The 17318-nt window shown below is 45.9% G+C and overlaps 2 protein-coding genes and 2 pseudogenes across 5 annotated transcripts in view; 2 read left to right on the top strand and 2 right to left on the bottom strand.

Annotated features, from left to right (window-relative positions):
* The window catches only part of LOC309550773 (gastrula zinc finger protein XlCGF66.1-like), a 150806-nt gene that overhangs the window by 72824 nt on the left and 60664 nt on the right, over positions 1–17318 (top strand). The window lies entirely within an intron of this gene.
* The window catches only part of LOC309550708 (uncharacterized protein), a 295084-nt gene that overhangs the window by 238147 nt on the left and 39619 nt on the right, over positions 1–17318 (bottom strand). The window lies entirely within an intron of this gene.
* Positions 2255–11392, bottom strand: LOC309549959 (annotated as a pseudogene). The gene is made up of 2 exons: positions 11384–11392; positions 2255–3034 (listed from the first exon to the last, which is right to left on the bottom strand). The product of its transcript is annotated as an uncharacterized misc_RNA (transcript).
* Positions 15477–16281, top strand: LOC309550763 (small ribosomal subunit protein uS3A-like; annotated as a pseudogene). Its single transcript has one exon. The product of its transcript is annotated as a small ribosomal subunit protein uS3A-like (transcript).

Below are 17318 nucleotides of genomic sequence, written 5' to 3'. Positions count from 1 at the left end.
AAAAAAAACAATATTTTTTACTTTCTGCTATAAAACATCCAATAAAAAAAATGTAAAAAAAAACATTTCTTCATCAGTTTAGGCCAATATGTATTCTACTAAATATTTTTGGTAAATAAAAAATCCCAATACGTGTTTATTGATTGGTTTGCGCAAAAGTTATTGTGTCTGCAAATGATGGGATATTTTTATAGAATTACATTTTTTTTATTTTTTCTAGTACTGGCGGCGATCAGCGACTTATAGCGGGACTGTGACATTGCGGTGGACAAATCGGACAGCTAAGTGATACTTTTGTTGGGGACCAGTGACACCAATACAGTGATCAGTGCTAAAAAAATATGCACTGTCACTGTACTAATGACACTGGCAGGAAAGGGGTTAACATCAGGGGTAATGAAAGGGTTAAATGTGTTCCTAGGGAGTGCTTACTTACTGTGGGGGAGGTGCTTTAACTGTGGGAAGGCAGAGATCTGTGTTCCTGCTTAGCAGAATCACACAGGAAGCTCGGGTTCTCACCTTTTCTTCAAGCCAAACTCGAACACTTTAGTCACATACGGCAAAATATTATTTTTAAGGGGGGAACACAGAACGGTGATCTCCCTTGTTTACATTGGCAGACCACTGTTCTGCCTCTCTCGGGAACGACTGCCGTGTGGCGACGGACATCCTGTCCGCCAGACCCGCTGATTGGCTCCTGCTGGGTGCCGGTGGCACGTGTGCATGCCCCAGACCCGGAAATGCAGCTGACGTACAGTACATGGGGTGGTCAAAACAAAAAGTCTCCCTGATAAAGAGAGAGGCTATGACCTGGTGGATTGCATGGGGAACTCCTGGGCCCAGCTGAGGAAGTTTAGGGCCTTAAGATTGAAGATGTGGTGGATGTCTCCTTTTGGTTTGGGAACTGTGGACAGAGAAGAACTCCTGGAACTCTTCTGGCCTTAGCTCAGTGAGATAGAGTTTGGAAGACTAATGTCATAGACAGGTTGCCAAAAAGTTTAGGGCTTTAGAAAGGGCCTCCAATGGCTGTCAATGTGGTGCCTTCTCCACTCTCCATCTCACTAATAAAACCCCAATGGATGACTCTCTATGAACTGATCACATTCCAATCACCGATCATCTAATCATTGGTAAAAAAGAAGACTCGGCATAGAATATTGTACGAAGAGTTTTTATTGTACAAGATCAGAATAAGCGATTACCACACAGTAATGATATGAATAAAATAAAGCTTAAATGTTTTATAACAGAATTAACAAATGTATCAAATGTATTAATAATCATACATTGGTTGGACCAATAAAAAGCCGGCTACTTCAATAAATCAAAAAGAAGAAAAAAAATTAAGCACCCAATATAAAAGGTTCACCAGTGAAAGATAAATCCTGATTGGCTGCTGTGGGTTAATGCATGTTACAGTGATCTTTTTCCATCCAGTAGGTTAGATCTATATACATATTTATAAGTAGAACACAAAAAGAATAAATAATATCCCGTTAGGTCCTCATGCAGTTCCATTATAAGCCATGTATTGTCATGATTTTCTGCCTGTTGCCTCATGTGGGTAAGAATCGGTAAAGGTAGACAGTTGAGTCATGATTTTACCACCCCCTTAAGCTTAAATGGCAGCCGGATGGGGAGGTACACATGCCACTGCAATTTGCGGCTGCTGCAAACCTCACACCCCCCCTGTCACATTGGGCAATGCTATTCAACTGAATGGGGTTGTGCCGCAACAGCCCTGATGCATACGGTTGCAGCGTACTGGCGTGGGCTTTACAGGGTTAACATAAGGGCTCCCAGCTGCCTGGCAACCCCACATCGGGTCAGAGGGCGATGCGGGTGTAAACCAACCCCGAGTGGACTGTGGTGGTTTCACATTTGTTTATGGACTAAACAGTTCCACCCGTTACAATCCAGCGTCCATTTCCTGTAGTACCAGCAGGGGGTGTACTCTGATGTTTCATTATATTTCCTTTATTTTTAAACTTTCCCGCACTCTGAACATGAAAACGGAGCCTCTAATATAAGTGTGAATTCTTTGCCGTTTGAAACGTACATAAGGGGTGAAACATTTCCCGCACTCTGAACATGAAATAGGACGCTCGCCTGTATGAAATTTCTGGTTTCTAAGAAATAAACCTTTGTTTGGAAAACATTTCCCGCACTCGTAACATTAAAAAGGGCGCTCACCTGTGTGTACTGTAAGTAGGTGTTCTTTCTTAGTTAAACATTTCCCGCACTCTGCACAAGATTAGAGACGCTCGCCTGTATGAACTTTCTGATGTAAACATTTGTGCGCAAAACAATTCCCGCACTCTGAACATTAACAGGGAGGCTCATCTGTGTGTATTCTCTGATGTCTAAGAAGGTTTCCTTTACGATTAAAACATTTTCCACACTCTGAACATGAATAGGGAAGCTCACCTGTGTGTATTCTCTGATGGCTAAGAAGGCTTCCTTTCTGATTAAAACATTTCCCGCACTCTGAACATGAATAGGGACGCTCACCTGTGTGTATTCTCTGATGGGTAAGAAGGCTTACTTTCTGATTAAAACATTTCCCGCACTCTGAACATGAATAGGGAAGCTCACCTGTGTGTATTCTCTGGTGGCTAAGAAGGTTTTCTATACAATTGAAACATTTCCCGCACTCTGAACATGAATAGGGACGTTCCCCTGTGTGAATTCTCTGGTGCTTAAGAAGCAGTGCTTTGTAATTAAAACTTTTCCCGCACTCTGAACATGAATAAGGAAGCTCACCTGTGTGTGTTCTCTGATGGCTAAGAAGGCTTACTTTATGATTAAAACATTTTCCGCACTCTGAACATGAATAGGGAAGCTCACCTGTGTGTATTCTCTGGTGCCTAAGAAAGGTTCCTTTACGACTAAAACATTTTCCGCACTCTGAACATGAATAGGGACGCTCACCCGTGTGTATTCTCTGATGGCTAAGAAGGTGTCCTTTGTGAGTGAAACATTTCCCGCACTCTGAACATGAAAAAGGTTGCACCCCTGCGTGAATTTTCTGGTGCTGAAGAAGGTATGTTTTTTTACTAAAACATTTCCGACACTCTGAACATGAAAATGAATCCTCTCCTGTATGGTATAAAGAAGATTCCCTGAGATGAGATGGGTTCCCGCACCCATCGGCACTGTCAGATATTAGAGGACTATGTGAAGTATCAGGAGATTCCAATGATCTCCAATGGTGAGGTCTGTCATGTATATTATGAGGAACGGGATTTACTTCTGGGGAAGATGCCATGTCATTATCTTCTGTAGTCACATCTTCCTCCGATGTCCTTCTATTCCCACCACAGAGTCCGTCTGTCAGAAGACAAGAAAAATTACCAAGAGTTTTCCACACTCATATACACTGCTCAACACTTTATAATCAGAGTATAGCATCAAGTCAGGGAAACTCCTGGGATATTCATCTGCTCAGTCAAGTAGCAGAGGGGGTTGTTAATCGGTTTTAGCTGGACAGGGCCGTAGAAGGTCCTTAACCCATCAGCAGGACCGATATCTGCTCCTTTGTGCAAGGAGGAACAGGATGAGCGCTGCCAGAGCCCTACAAAATTACCTCCAGCAGGACACTGGTGTGAATGTCTATGACCCAACAATCAGAAACTGACTTCATGAGGGCGTCCTGAGGGCCCGACGTCCTCTAGTGGTCCCTGTGCTCACTGCCCGGCACTGTGGAGCTCAATTGGCATTTGCCGTTGAACACCAGAATTGGCAGCTCCACCCTGGCACCCTGTGCTTTTCACAGATGAGAGCAGGTTCACCCTGAGCACATGTGACAGACGTGAAAGGGTCTGGAGAAGCCGGGGAGAACATTATGCTGCCTGTAACATCGTTCAGCATGACCGGTTGGGTGGTGGGTCAGTGATGGTCTGGGGAGGCGTATCCATGGAGGGACGCACAGACCTCTACAGGCTAGACAATGACACCCTGACTGCCATTAGGTATTGGGATGAAATCCTTGGACCCATTGTCAGACCCTATGCTGGTGCAGAGGGTCCTGGGTTCCTCCTGGTGCACAACAATGCCTGGCATCATGTGGTGAGAGTATGCAGCCAGTTCTTGGAGGATGAAGGAATTGACACCATTGAATGGCCCCCACGCTCACCTGAACTAAATCCAATAGAACACCTCTGGGACATTCTGTTTCACAGGGTTCATACACATTTTTACCAATAAAATTCCATGACTTTTCCATGACTTCACGTAAATATTCATGACCTAAAGTTTCATGAAATGTCTATGTATACATGTTAAATAAGAAGAAAATCCATGTCACACCCAGCATATTTTTACTAAAATAAATGACAATCTTTGTAGTGTACAGTACCTCTACAGTTAGGGTTTCGTTTCTGGATACAGCGCGACTCAAAATGGTCCCTTGTTTTACAGTGGATGAGATGGAAGCACCACTGCCGCAGCTGGAAAGGGGGTCACTTCAGGCGCAGCTGAGAACTCTGATGTATGGGGGACTCTGGTGACCAGAGACCACTTTCCACAGAGTGAATGCACTTATGAAGGGAGGGGGGGGGTCCTGATATAAGGAGGAACCTTTATAACAGTGCCCCCTTACATCAGTGACCCCCCCCCCCCCTCAGACTGGCTGGGCAGCACTGTCACTGACCTCCTCTTAGGTGCACAATGCTCTGGTTTTATCCTGTAGTCTCCTCTCCCCAGTCCACACATGTCTGACTTCTCCTGTGATCCCCATCCTGACAGCACTCCCACTTTTGACTCCTCTCCAGACCCCCTCAGAGACTGCAGACATGATAAAAGACAAGAGATGGTCAGAGATTACGGACATGATAGAAGAGATGGTTAGAGGCTGTGGACATGGTACAGGAGGTGGTCAGAGGCTGTGGACACGGTACAGGAGATTTTCAAAGGCTGTGGACATGGTACAGGAGGTGGTTAGAGGCTACAGACATGATACAGGAGGTGGTCAAAGGCTGTGGAAATGGTACAGGAGGTGGTCAAAGGCTGTGGACATGGTACAGGAGATTTTCAAAGGCTGTGGACATGGTACAGGAGATTTTCAAAGGCTGTGGACATGGTACAGGAGATTTTCAAAGGCTGTGGACATGGTACAGGAGATGGTTAGAGGCTGTGGACATGGTACAGGAGGTGGTCAGAGGCTGTGGACATGGTACAGGAGATTTTCAAAGGCTGTGGACATGGTACAGGAGGTGGTTAGAGGCTACAGACATGATACAGGAAGTGGTCAAAGGCTGTGGAAATGGTACAGGAGGTGGTCAAAGGCTGTGGACATGGTACAGGAGATTTTCAAAGGCTGTGGACATGGTACAGGAGATTTTCAAAGGCTGTGGACATGGTACAGGAGGTGGTTAGAGGCTGCGGACATGATACAGGAGGTGGTCAAAGGCTGTGGACATGGTACAGGAGGTGGTCAGAGGCTGTGGACATGGTACAGGAGATTTTCAAAGGCTGTGGACATGGTACAGGAGGTGGTTAGAGGCTGCGGACATGATACAGAAGGTGGTCAAAGGCTGTGATATGGTACAGGAGGTGGTCAAAGGCTGCGGACATGGTACAGGAGGTGGTCAAAGGCTGTGGACATGGTACAGGAGGTGGTCAAAGGCTGCAGACATGGTACAGGAGATGGTCAAAGGCTGCGGACATGGTAGAAGAGATGGTCAAAGGCTGCGGACATGGTAGAAGAGATGGTCAGAGACAGCGGACATGGTACAGGGGATGGTCAGAGACTGCGGACATGGTAGAAGAGATGGTCAGAGACTGCAGACATGATAGAAGATAGAAGAGCACTAGGGGGGCCGGAGAGCACAGGGGAAGCAGAGAGCACTGGAGGAGCTGAAGGGCATGGGGGGGATAGAGAGAATTAAGGGGGGGGGGGGTTGGAAAGCATTGCAGGGGGGTTGGAAGGCACAGGAGAGTGGAGAGCACTGGGGGGCAGGCAGGGAAAACCAGGGGGATGGAGAGCACAGAGGGAAAGGGGAAACTGGAGAGCACTGGGGGGGAACAGGAAATCACTGAGGGGGGAGCCAGGGAGCACAGGGGGGTGGAGAGCACTGGGGGAGCCAGAATAAGAGCACGGAGGGGGCTAAAAGAGCACCGAAACCTAAAATTACTTTTTTCCCCCAAAATATTTTTAAAATAGTAGGCAAGGTTAATTACCCATGGTATTTGTATTATGCAGCATGAGGGGGGTTAATGTATTGCCACTGGTCACTGATGCATTAGTGACCGACCAGTGGCAGTAAATTAACCCCTTTCTGCTGCATAAGTGGCACCAGTGTCAGTGTTAATTAACACTGGTTGCACTGACACTGATACTGGTTGCACTAATGCAGCTCACTGATATTGAATTAATAGATACTGAATTAATAATAATTAATAATAATGAAAAGATACTGAATTAATAAAAGTTTGTAATCAACAGCATAAACAACCCGTCATCCCTGCACATTAACCATTGGAGCCAATAGCTCACCAATCCAATTATTACAGCACTGGATGGGTTAATTAATCTGGGATATGTGTGTGGGGGGAGGCTTAATTATTTCTGCAATCTTATTTTTCTTTTTAAGGGGAAAAAGATGGAGGGGTAATATTGATTTGGAGGTAACTTTTAATATGTCTATTAGGCTGCTTCTTGATAATAAAAGAGAGAGTGAGAGAGAGTGTGAGAGAGAGAAAATATCTTCTGCAGCACAGGAGAGAAGCAGTCAGCTTCCACATTCCACAGCACATTCTACAGCACGGGAGAGAAGCAGTCGGCTTCTACATTCCACAGCACATTCCACAGCACGGGAGAGAAGCAGTCAGCTTCCACATTCCACAGCACATTCCACAGCACGGGAGAGAAGCAGTCGGCTTCTACATTCCACAGCACGGGAGAGAAGCAGTCAGCTTCCACATTCTACAGCACATTCCACAGCACATTCCACAGCACGGGAGAGAAGCAGTCAGCTTCCACATTTCACAGCACATTCAACAGCATGGGAGAGAAGCAGTCAGCTTCCACATTCCACAGCACGGGAGAGAAGCAGTCAGCTTCCATATTCCACAGCACATTCCACAGCACGGGAGAGAAGCAGTCAGCTTCCACATTCCACAGCACATTTCACAGCACATTCCACAGCACGGGAGAGAAGCAGTCAGCTTCTACATTCCACAGCACATTTCACAGCACATTCCACAGCACGGGAGAGAAGCAGTCAGCTTCTACATTCCACAGCACATTCCACAGCACGAGAGAGAAGCAGTCAGCTTCTACATTCCACAGCACGGGAGACAAGCAGTCAGCTTCCACATTCCACAGCACATTCTACAGCACGGGAGAGAAGCAGTCAGCTTCTACATTCCACAGCACGGGAGAGAAGCAGTCAGCTTGCACATTCCACAGCACATTCCACAGCACGGGAAAGAAGCAGTCAGCTTCCACATTCCACAGCACATTCCACAGCACAGGAGAGAAGCAGTCAGCTTCCACATTCCACAGCACATTCCACAGCACGGGAAATAAGCAGTCAGCTTCCATATTCCACAGCACATTCCACAGCACGGGAGAGAAGCAGTCGGCTTCTACATTCCACAGCACGGGAGAGAAGCAGTCAGCTTCCACATTCTACAGCACATTCCACAGCACGGGAGAGAAGCAGTCAGCTTCCACATTTCACAGCACATTCCACAGCATGGGAGAGAAGCAGTCAGCTTCCACATTCCACAGCACGGGAGAGAAGCAGTCAGCTTCCATATTCCACAGCACATTCCACAGCACGGGAGAGAAGCAGTCAGCTTCCACATTCCACAGCACATTCCACAGCACGGGAGAGAAGCAGTCAGCTTCTACATTCCACAGCACATTTCACAGCACATTCCACAGCACGGGAGAGAAGCAGTCAGCTTCTACATTCCACAGCACATTCCACAGCACGGGAGAGAAGCAGTCAGCTTCTACATTCCACAGCACATTTCACAGCACATTCCACAGCACAGGAGAGAAGCAGTCAGCTTCTACATTCCACAGCACATTCCACAGCACGAGAGAGAAGCAGTCAGCTTCTACATTCCACAGCACGGGAGACAAGCAGTCAGCTTCTACATTCCACAGCACATTCCACAGCACGGGAGAAAAGTAGTCAGCTTCTACATTCCACAGCACATTCCGGTGCACCACTAGTCCAATCCCATCCCCCTTAGGGATGATCGAACGGTTCGGGTCCACCATCGGTTCGGCCCGAACATTGGGTGTTCGAGGTTCGGCCGAATTTAGAACTTTTTGCCCAAAAAGTTTGGAATTCGGCAACCAGAACTGACCAAAATGCAATGCTTCAGGAAATGGGCTTTAAAAGCCCGTGATTGGACCAGAACCATTAGCAAAAGCCAATTGAGGGGGCAGGAGAATGCTAGGAATGTGATTGGAGTGACTAGGGGGTCCCTAGACCAATCATTAGTGAATATGCCCCCCAGTATATAAGATCGCCCCCGCCATATTCCTAGCATTGTTATACTGGACATGGAAGAGAGTGGAAGCAGTTCTGTTAATTTTACTTTAAAAGTATCATTTAGCTATTTATTAGTGTGAGGAAAGGGATATCTAGTGTAGTTAGAGTGCTCCTTTACACTTAAGTTAGCTTCAAAAATTTAGTTTCTGTAGGGAAAGTGTAAGGGGACCGTAGTGTAGTGTAGGGTTAACTGACAGTGACTGCTATGGAAGGGTGACAAAACCCTTCCATAGCAGGGTGACCGCTATAGAGAAATGATCATTTCTCTGAGTTGCTTCGGGACAGGAATATGGCTTCTCACCAGCCAAGCATTTTTTATGCTGCAGGGGCTGCCACTGCCAGTGCTTTTTTGAGGACATGTTTGATGTCAGACATGACATCTGAACATGTGTATAGGGGGTATATATACACATATATGTCTGTATATATACCCCTAGACATATATAGGTGTGATAGTAGCAGAAATATATGCTTGCGCTAATGAAATCATTTACAGTAATATATTTCTGCTACTATCACACCTATATATGTCTAGGTGTGTATATAAATATATGTATGTGTGTATATATACCACTATACACAAGTTCAGATGTTTTGCCTGCCTCTAAAGAACCCAAAAAAATGCCAAAAAAACGCTAGCGTCAAAAAAAAAAATGCCCAGGTGTGTTTTTGCTGGCATTTTTTGGGGGTTTTTGGAGGCAGGCAAAAAATCAGAACTTGTGCACAGTACCACTATACACAAGTTCAGATGTTTTTCCTGACCGCAAAGAACCCAAAAAAATGCCTGCTATTAAACCGGCAAGGTGTGAAAACCGAGAAGAGAAGCCATATTGGTGATCTGAAAGTGTTCTAATACAAACAATCCTTTTTTTTTATGGTTCTGGACATGCTACAGAGCTGAAACTTCACAGGTACACCTTTTAGACCCCCCAGATCACCAATATGGCTTCTCTTGTACACTTTTTAGACCCGCCAGATACGAAATCCAAAGTAAAAAATCAAAAAATCTCTTTTTTTTTTATTTTTTTTTTATTTTTCAATAATTGGCTTTTTTTTATCAAAAATTACAATTTTTAAGAACTTTTTTTTGTGTGATTTTGTGTCTGGGGGGTCTAAAAGGTGTACCTGTGAAGTTTCAGCTCTGTAGCATGTCCAGAACCAGAAAAAAAGATCATATAGGTGTAAAAGGAGGGTCCCACATCCCTGTTCTACTGAAAAATTATCTTTTTTTTTTCATGGTTCTGGACATGCTACAGAGCTGAAACTTCACATGCACACCTTTTAGACCCCCCAGATACTAAATCCAAAGTCAAAATAAAAAAAATCTCTCTTTTTTTTTTTTCAATAATTGGCTTTTTTATCAAAAATGACAATTTTTAAGAACTTTTTTTTGTGTGATTAATAGTTAATGGGGCATGACCCAGAACCCTAGGGCCTTTTTAGGGGCATTTATTGGGTTTTAGGGCTTAAAAATTGTGTTTTTTGATTACCGAAGTTCGGGTCCCATTGATTTCAATGGGGTTCTGAAATCCGGGCCGAACTTTCGGGAAGTTCGGATGTTCTGGCCGAACCAAAATTTTCAAAAGTTCGATCATCCCTAATCCCCCTCCTATCCAGCACAGGAGACTCCTCAGGCACTCTCACTGACCTTCTTCCTGCCGCTGCCTTCTTCACACGGAGATGCGGGCGGCCCGACGGACACCGGCCTGACACCCCCCCCCCCCCATAGTGCAGAGATGCGGGCGGCCCGGCGGACACCGGCCTGACACCCCCCAGTGCACGCGCCCCCCCGCTGGTACGTCCCTGAGAGCGGGACAGTAAATGCATGATTTCTCCGTTTCAGGTTTCAGCGGATCAATCCGCCGCAGAGTTCCCAGCCTGTCACGGTCTATTCATATTGAAGAGGCCAGTGATCAGGCTTCAGCTGTGCGCTGCGGCAGATTAATCCACCTAAACCCGAAACAGAGAAAATAGTCCACTTACTGTCCCTGCTCCCACAGAATACAGGGGGCCCAGAGACAAAATTAAATAATTGCACAACACTTTTCAAAGACTTTTCCAAAACTTAGTAAGTTTACTCATTTTCCAGGACTTTTCCAGGATTTTCATGACCGTACGAACCCTGGTTTCAGTCCATCCGATGGCGCCAGGTTGCACCTCAGTCTGTTCAGGAGCTCAGTGATGCTCTGGTCCAGATCTGGGAGGAAATAACCCAAGACACCATCCGTCATCTCATTAGGACCATGACCCAACGTTGTCAGGTATGCATACAAGCACGTGGGGGCCATACACACTACTGAGGACCATTCTGAGGTCCTGCAATGACATTTCACCAAAATGGACTCGCCTGCTGCATCATTTTTTCACTTTGATTTTCGGGGTGTCTTTGAGTTCAGCCCTCTGTAGGGTGATAATTTTCATTTCCATCAAACAATGTGACATCCTTTCCTTCCTAACACATCACCCAGTCTATACCAGTATAGATCCTAACACACTACCCAGTCCATACCAGTATAGATCCTAACATTACCCAGTCCATACCAGTATAGATCCTAACGCATTACCCAGTCCATACCAGTATAGATCCTAAGGCATTACCCAGTCCATACCAGTATAGATCCTAACGCATTACCCAGTCCATACCAGTATAGATCCTAACACATTACCCAGTCCGTAGCAGTATAGATCCTAACACATTACCCAGTCCGTACCAGTATAGATCCTAACCCATTACCCAGTCCATACCAGTATAGATCCTAACACATTACCCAGTCCATACCAATATAGATCCTAACACATTACCTAGTTCGTACCAGTATAGATCCTAACCCATTACCCAGTCCATACCAGTATAAATCCTAACACATTACCCAGTCCATACCAGTATCTAGGTCCTGAGTCTAGGGAAGCAGCTGGCAACACTGAAGAATATCCATACTGAAGGAGAGCTGGGAACATACCCGTCAGGTGCAGGCAGGGGCCTGCACAGAGGAGGGCAGAGATACAAGGGTGCAGGCATCAGAGCAGAGTAGTTGGGTGACAGTTAGGAAGGGTAGAAGGGAACAAGGCAAGGAGGCCGGTCCTGGGCTGGAGCACCCCAATACATATGCCCTGTTGTGTGATGTTGGGGAAACCAGTCAGGGACCAGCATTGCTGGAGCAGAGCGATGCCCCTAGCTGCCAGGGGAAGAACTCCTCCAGTGAGGGCGGGAGCAAGGGAAAGGAAAGACAGGTTCTGGTGGTAGGGGACTCACCTACTAGAAGGAAAGAGAGGGCAATATGTGGAAAAGACTGTAGGTGCTAAACTACCGGCTCTTTAGTAAGGATGAGCTGCACCTTTATGGGGACGGTACAGCTCTTTTGGGGAGAAAGATGGCCACCAAGTTGGAGGGGCTTTTAAACTAGGAGACGGGGGGGAGGGCTCAGAAGTAGAGTCAGGAGGGAGCAAAGAACAGAAGGCAGTATTAGAGTCAGCAGAGACAGTAGTTCCATAACGTCAATTTGGGGGTCTGTGCGGGAAAACCTAAGACCAATCAGGAATAAACATAACCGCCAATCACGATCAACTTCCACAAAACTAAGAGGGGTATATGCTAATGCCAGCAGCCTAGCTAATAAAATGGATGAGTTGGAAATGTTAGTACATGAGGACATAGACCTTGTGGGAATAATGGAAACTTGGTTTGACCCCTCACATGACTGGCTGGCCAATATCCAAGGGTATTTGGTGTACCGGAAGGACAGGGTAGGAAAAAGAGGGGGAGGGGTATGTCTCTATGTCAAGAATAATGTTAGGGTGATAGAGAGGAGTGACATTATGGAAGGGATGAGTATGGAGTTAGAATCTATGTGGGTTGAACTCCATAGGGAAGAAGTAAAGGGAAAGGTAATTGTGGGGGTTTGCTATAGGCCACCCAACCAAAGGGAGGAGGTAGAGCTGGAATTTATATCACTATTGGGAAAATTGGCAAAACTGGGATCAGTCATCATATTGGGGGACTTCAATTATCCCGACATTGACTGGGAAGAGGGGAATACACACTCACAGAAGGCCCGTCTATTCATGGAAACCTTACAGGATAATTACATGTCTCAGTTGGTGGATTCTCCTACTAGAGAAAATGCAGTCCTGGATCTATTGATCACTAATGACCCAGACATAATATCGGAGGTAGGAGTCCAGGACTGCCTGGGCTCTAGCGATCACAGGATGATCACATTTAGTATAAATAACAATATAACAAGGCAAGTGGGGAACATAAGAACCCTAAACTTCAGAAGGGCAAACTTTCCACAATTGTGCTCATTGATGGAAAGGGTAAACTGGGACCAAACCCTGGGATCCCTGACCACAGAGGAAAAATGGGAATGCTTTAGGAACATATTAAGCAAATGCATCTCGCAGTGCATTCCTATGGGAAATAAATTTAGAAGAGACAAAGCCAAACCTGGCTGGCTAAACCGTAGCGTTAAAAAACTTATTAGGGGAAAAAAAATGGCCTTCAGGAAATATAAATCAGAGGGCAGAGCATCGGCTTTCATACAATACAAGGAGGCAAATAAGAAAAGTAAATACGAAATCAAAATGGCTAAAATCAGCTTTGAGAGACAAATAGCGGAGGATAGTAAAAAGAACCCATAGAAATTCTTTAAATATATCAACAGCAAAAAAGCTAGGGCAGAGCATATTGCACACATAATTAACAATGATGGGAGGATGGTTACAGAGGACACTGAAAAAGCAACCGTGCTGAATGCTTTTTTCTTGTCAGACTTTACACAGGAAACGGAGGGGTACACTGACCACGACTATATGGTTAGTAGTAATTTCTAGATTGTAAGCTCTAACGAGCAGGGCCCTCTGGTTCCTCCTGTTTTAAACTGTATTGTTACTGTATTGTCTTCCCTCACATTATAAAGCACTGCGCAAACTGTTGGCGCTATATAAATCCTGTATAATAATAATAATAATACACAGGACTTGCCGCTATGAGGGTGAAATCAGGTTAAGGCTGGATAAAATTAACACAAATAAATCACCAGGCCTGGATGGCGTACATCCGAGAGTACTCAAGGAACTCAGTAAGGTTATATCTAGACCACTGTGCCTGATCTTTGCTGACAGTATTACGACAGGAAATGTACCAGGGGATTGGAGGAAAGCTAACGTGATTCCGATATTCAAAAACGGCCAGAGGCATATCCCGGGAAATTATAGGCCTGTCAGTCTGACATCGATAGTATGTAAACTTCTGGAGGGGATGATAAGGGACTATATCGTAGAGTTTGCTAAAGACAACAACATCATCAGCAGTAACCAGCACGGGTTTACAAATGGGCGTTCTTGTCAAACCAATCTCTTAACATTCTACGAGGAGGTGAGCTGTGAGCTAGATAGGGGGAGACCAGTGGATGTGGTGTATCTGGATTTCGCTAAGGCAATTGATACAGTTCCCCACAAGCGCTTCATTTATAAAATAAGGTCTGAAGGCATTGACCGCAGGGTTTGCTCTTGGATACGGAACTGGCTAAAAGGGCGTGTCCAAAGGGTGGTAAGAAATATCGCATACTCAGACTGGTCTGGTAAGTGGGGTCCCCCAAGGCTCAGTCCTGGGACCAACCGTGTTCAATTTATTCATAAACAGCATTGAGGACGGGATCAGTAGTTCTATATCAGTTTTTGCGGATGACACAAAATTGGGCGGGGCAATACCTGCACAGCATGAAGCAGATATCCTACAGAATGACCTGAACAAAATAACAGAGTGGGCAGCGACATGGCAAATGAGGTTTAATGTGGAGAAGTGTAAGGTTTTGCACTTGGGGACTAAAAACATAAAAGCACAATACACTTTAGGGGGGGGACCTTTGGGGGAATCAAAAATGGAGAAGGATCTGGGAGTCTTGGTTGATGATAGACTAGGCAACAGCATGCAATGTCAAGCGGCAGCTGCCAAAGCCGGCAGAATATTAGCATGCATAAATAAAGGGATGTATTCCAGAGATAAGACTATAATCCTATCACTTTATAAGACTCTGGTCTGACCGCATCTGGAGTATTCTATCTAGTTCTGGTCGCCAGTCCTCAGGAGGGATGTGTTGGAGCTGGAGAGAGTCCAGAGAAGGGCAACTAAACTAATTAGGGGATTGGAGGACCTTAATGATGAAGAGCGTCTGCAATCGCTTAATTTATTCTCCCTGGAGAAGAGACGCCTGAGAGGGAACTTGATAGCAATTTACAAATACCTCAATGGTGATCTCAGCATAGAAAAAAAGCTATTCAGTCGCAAGGATTGCATGAGGACTCGAGGGCATACAATGCGATTAGAGGAGAAGCGTTTTAACCTCAGGCAACGCGGGGGGTTCTTTACTGTTAGGGCTACAAGATTGTGTCTCTACCACAAGAGGTGGTTTCTGCGGGAAGTATGGCTACTTTCAAAAGACTCTTGGACATACATCTCAAGGATCAGAACATTCAGGGGTATGAGAGATGATTACGGCCATACACACCTACACAGGTTGAACTGGATGGACTATTGTCTTTATTCAACCTCAACTGCTATGTAACTATGACCTGCTGTATGATAGTAAATGGCAGTCTCAGTCTGGACCTACGCCAGGCCACGCCTTGATGTGCGGGACACCTAGTCACTATCTACCGATATAAAATGTCCAGCTGGTAGGAAATGGGTGTAACAAAAAAGAATCCATATTATGTGTAAATATAGCAGTGGGTAGAGGGGAGAGAGCAGAAGTCAGGACTATGTGATGTACAACATAGAGTATATAGTGCAGGGGTCAGGAGTATGTAATGTACAACAGAGTATACAGTGCAGGGGTCAGGAGTATGTAATGTACAATATAGAGTATATAGTGCAGGGGTCAGGACTATGTAATGTACAATATAGAGTATACAGTGCAGGGGACAGGACTATGTAATGTACAACATAGAGTATATAGTGCAGGCTTTTTCCTTCCAGCAGCGTGGAGCAAGATGGCGGTGCAGATCTCGAAGAAGAGGAAGTTTGTTGCCGATGGCATCTTCAAAGCTGAACTGAATGAGTTCCTGACCCGCGAGCTGGCTGAAGGTGGCTACTCTGGTGTGGAGGTCCGAGTCACCCCAACCAGGACTGAGATCATCATTCTGGCTACCAGGACCCAGAATGTCTTTGGTGAGAAGGGGCGCCGTATCCGTGAGCTAACTGCTGTAGTCCAGAAGAGGTTTGGATTTCCTGAGGGCAGTGTGGAGCTGTATGCAGAAAAAGTTGCCACAAGGGGTCTGTGTGCCATCGCTCAGGCTGAATCTCTGCATTACAAGCTCCTGGGAGGACTGGCTGTGAGGAGAGCCTGCTATGGTGTGCTGCATTTCATCATGGAGAGCGGGGCCAAGGGCTGTGAAGTGGTCGTGTCCAGCAAACTGAGAGGTCAGAGATCCACAGTGGAGACCCAGTCAACTAATACGTGGACACAGCTGTACGTCACGTCCTCCTTAGACAAGGTGTGCTGGGTATCAAGGTAAAGATCATGCTTCCTTGGGACCCCAGTGGCAAGATTGGCCCCAAGAAGCCCCTACCTGATCACGTCAGCATTGTGGAGCCCAAAGAAGAGATCCTATCAACTACTCCCATCTCTGAACAGAAAGGAACAAAGTCAGAGCAGGCCCAGCCCTCCGCCATGCCCCCGGCTGTACCCACTGCATAATGGGGTGTTGAAGGCCAGGACGTAATGGTTTTGGATACCAGCTCAGAAACTTTAAAATAAAAAAAAAAGAGTATATAGTGCAGGGGTCTGGAGTATGTAATGTGTAACATGAATGTAGAACCCCTCTGACATCCAAAAGGCAGGATAACTCCTCCAAAAGCCAGGGGAGGGCTAGCATTTCACCCCAGGGCTAAATCCATGGCATAAATACCGGGACCAAGAAAGGTTATTGGATGCCAGTCACTTTTGTATTTTTAAAGAGTTATTGCAGAATGGTTCAGGAGGTTAGGGGTTGGAGGTGAGGGGTTGGGGGTCTCATACCATGGCAGATTACTTATAGACTGCAGATCAAAGTCTACTCTCACAGTGTCAGAACCTATAAGCTGACTGAGCAAAACTGTAAGCACATTCCCAAATTTCAGTGCGTCCTCCAAGTGAGTCCCCAGGCCCTCCTTAGAGACCGGCCTTCTTCATGGCTCTCTCCAGCAGGGGGCCTCCCCTTGGCACAGCTTCCTCCAGACCAGGCAGGACAGCTTCACAACCACTTCAGCAAATGTTAGGCCCCAAAACAGGCTAATGGACTCAACAGCAGAGCTCCATCCAGCAGTCCCTCCCTACACCTCATCCCAGGGGAAGAGAGTGAGCACATGGCCTGTCCCAAATATTTATTTCCTCCCCCCCAGCATGCACCAGTGACATAAACCTCCTACTGGATTGGCTGACAGAAGTATAAATATTCTTAATGTAAAACATTAAGGCTCCATTCACACTAGTACGACTTGTCAGGCGACTTGTGTGCCCTCAAGTCGCCCCAAGTCGCTTGTCATAACAAATGCAATGTAAATGAATGAGAACCGTCTTAATATGCACTACTGAAGTCGCTCCGACTTCAGAAAAGGGTCCTGTACTACTTCAATGTGACTTGTATCCGACTTGTGCCAATAGACTTCAATGGGAGTCGCCTCCAAGTCGGATCCTTATCTTTTGTCAAGCGACTTGTTATCAGATTTTCCAGGAAGAAGGAAAATTAGCCAGGCATTCCCCACATTGCAACCATGCCTACAGTTCCTATATACCGTTATCTCTGCCTGGTCTGTGTGAGTGG

This window comes from Pelophylax lessonae (genome assembly GCF_965119305.1).
Source record: "Pelophylax lessonae genome assembly, chromosome: 3".
Lineage (NCBI taxonomy): Eukaryota > Metazoa > Chordata > Amphibia > Anura > Ranidae > Pelophylax > Pelophylax lessonae.
The sequence above is the reverse complement of the archived record's forward strand: the minus strand, read 5'-3'. Positions and strand labels throughout refer to the sequence as shown.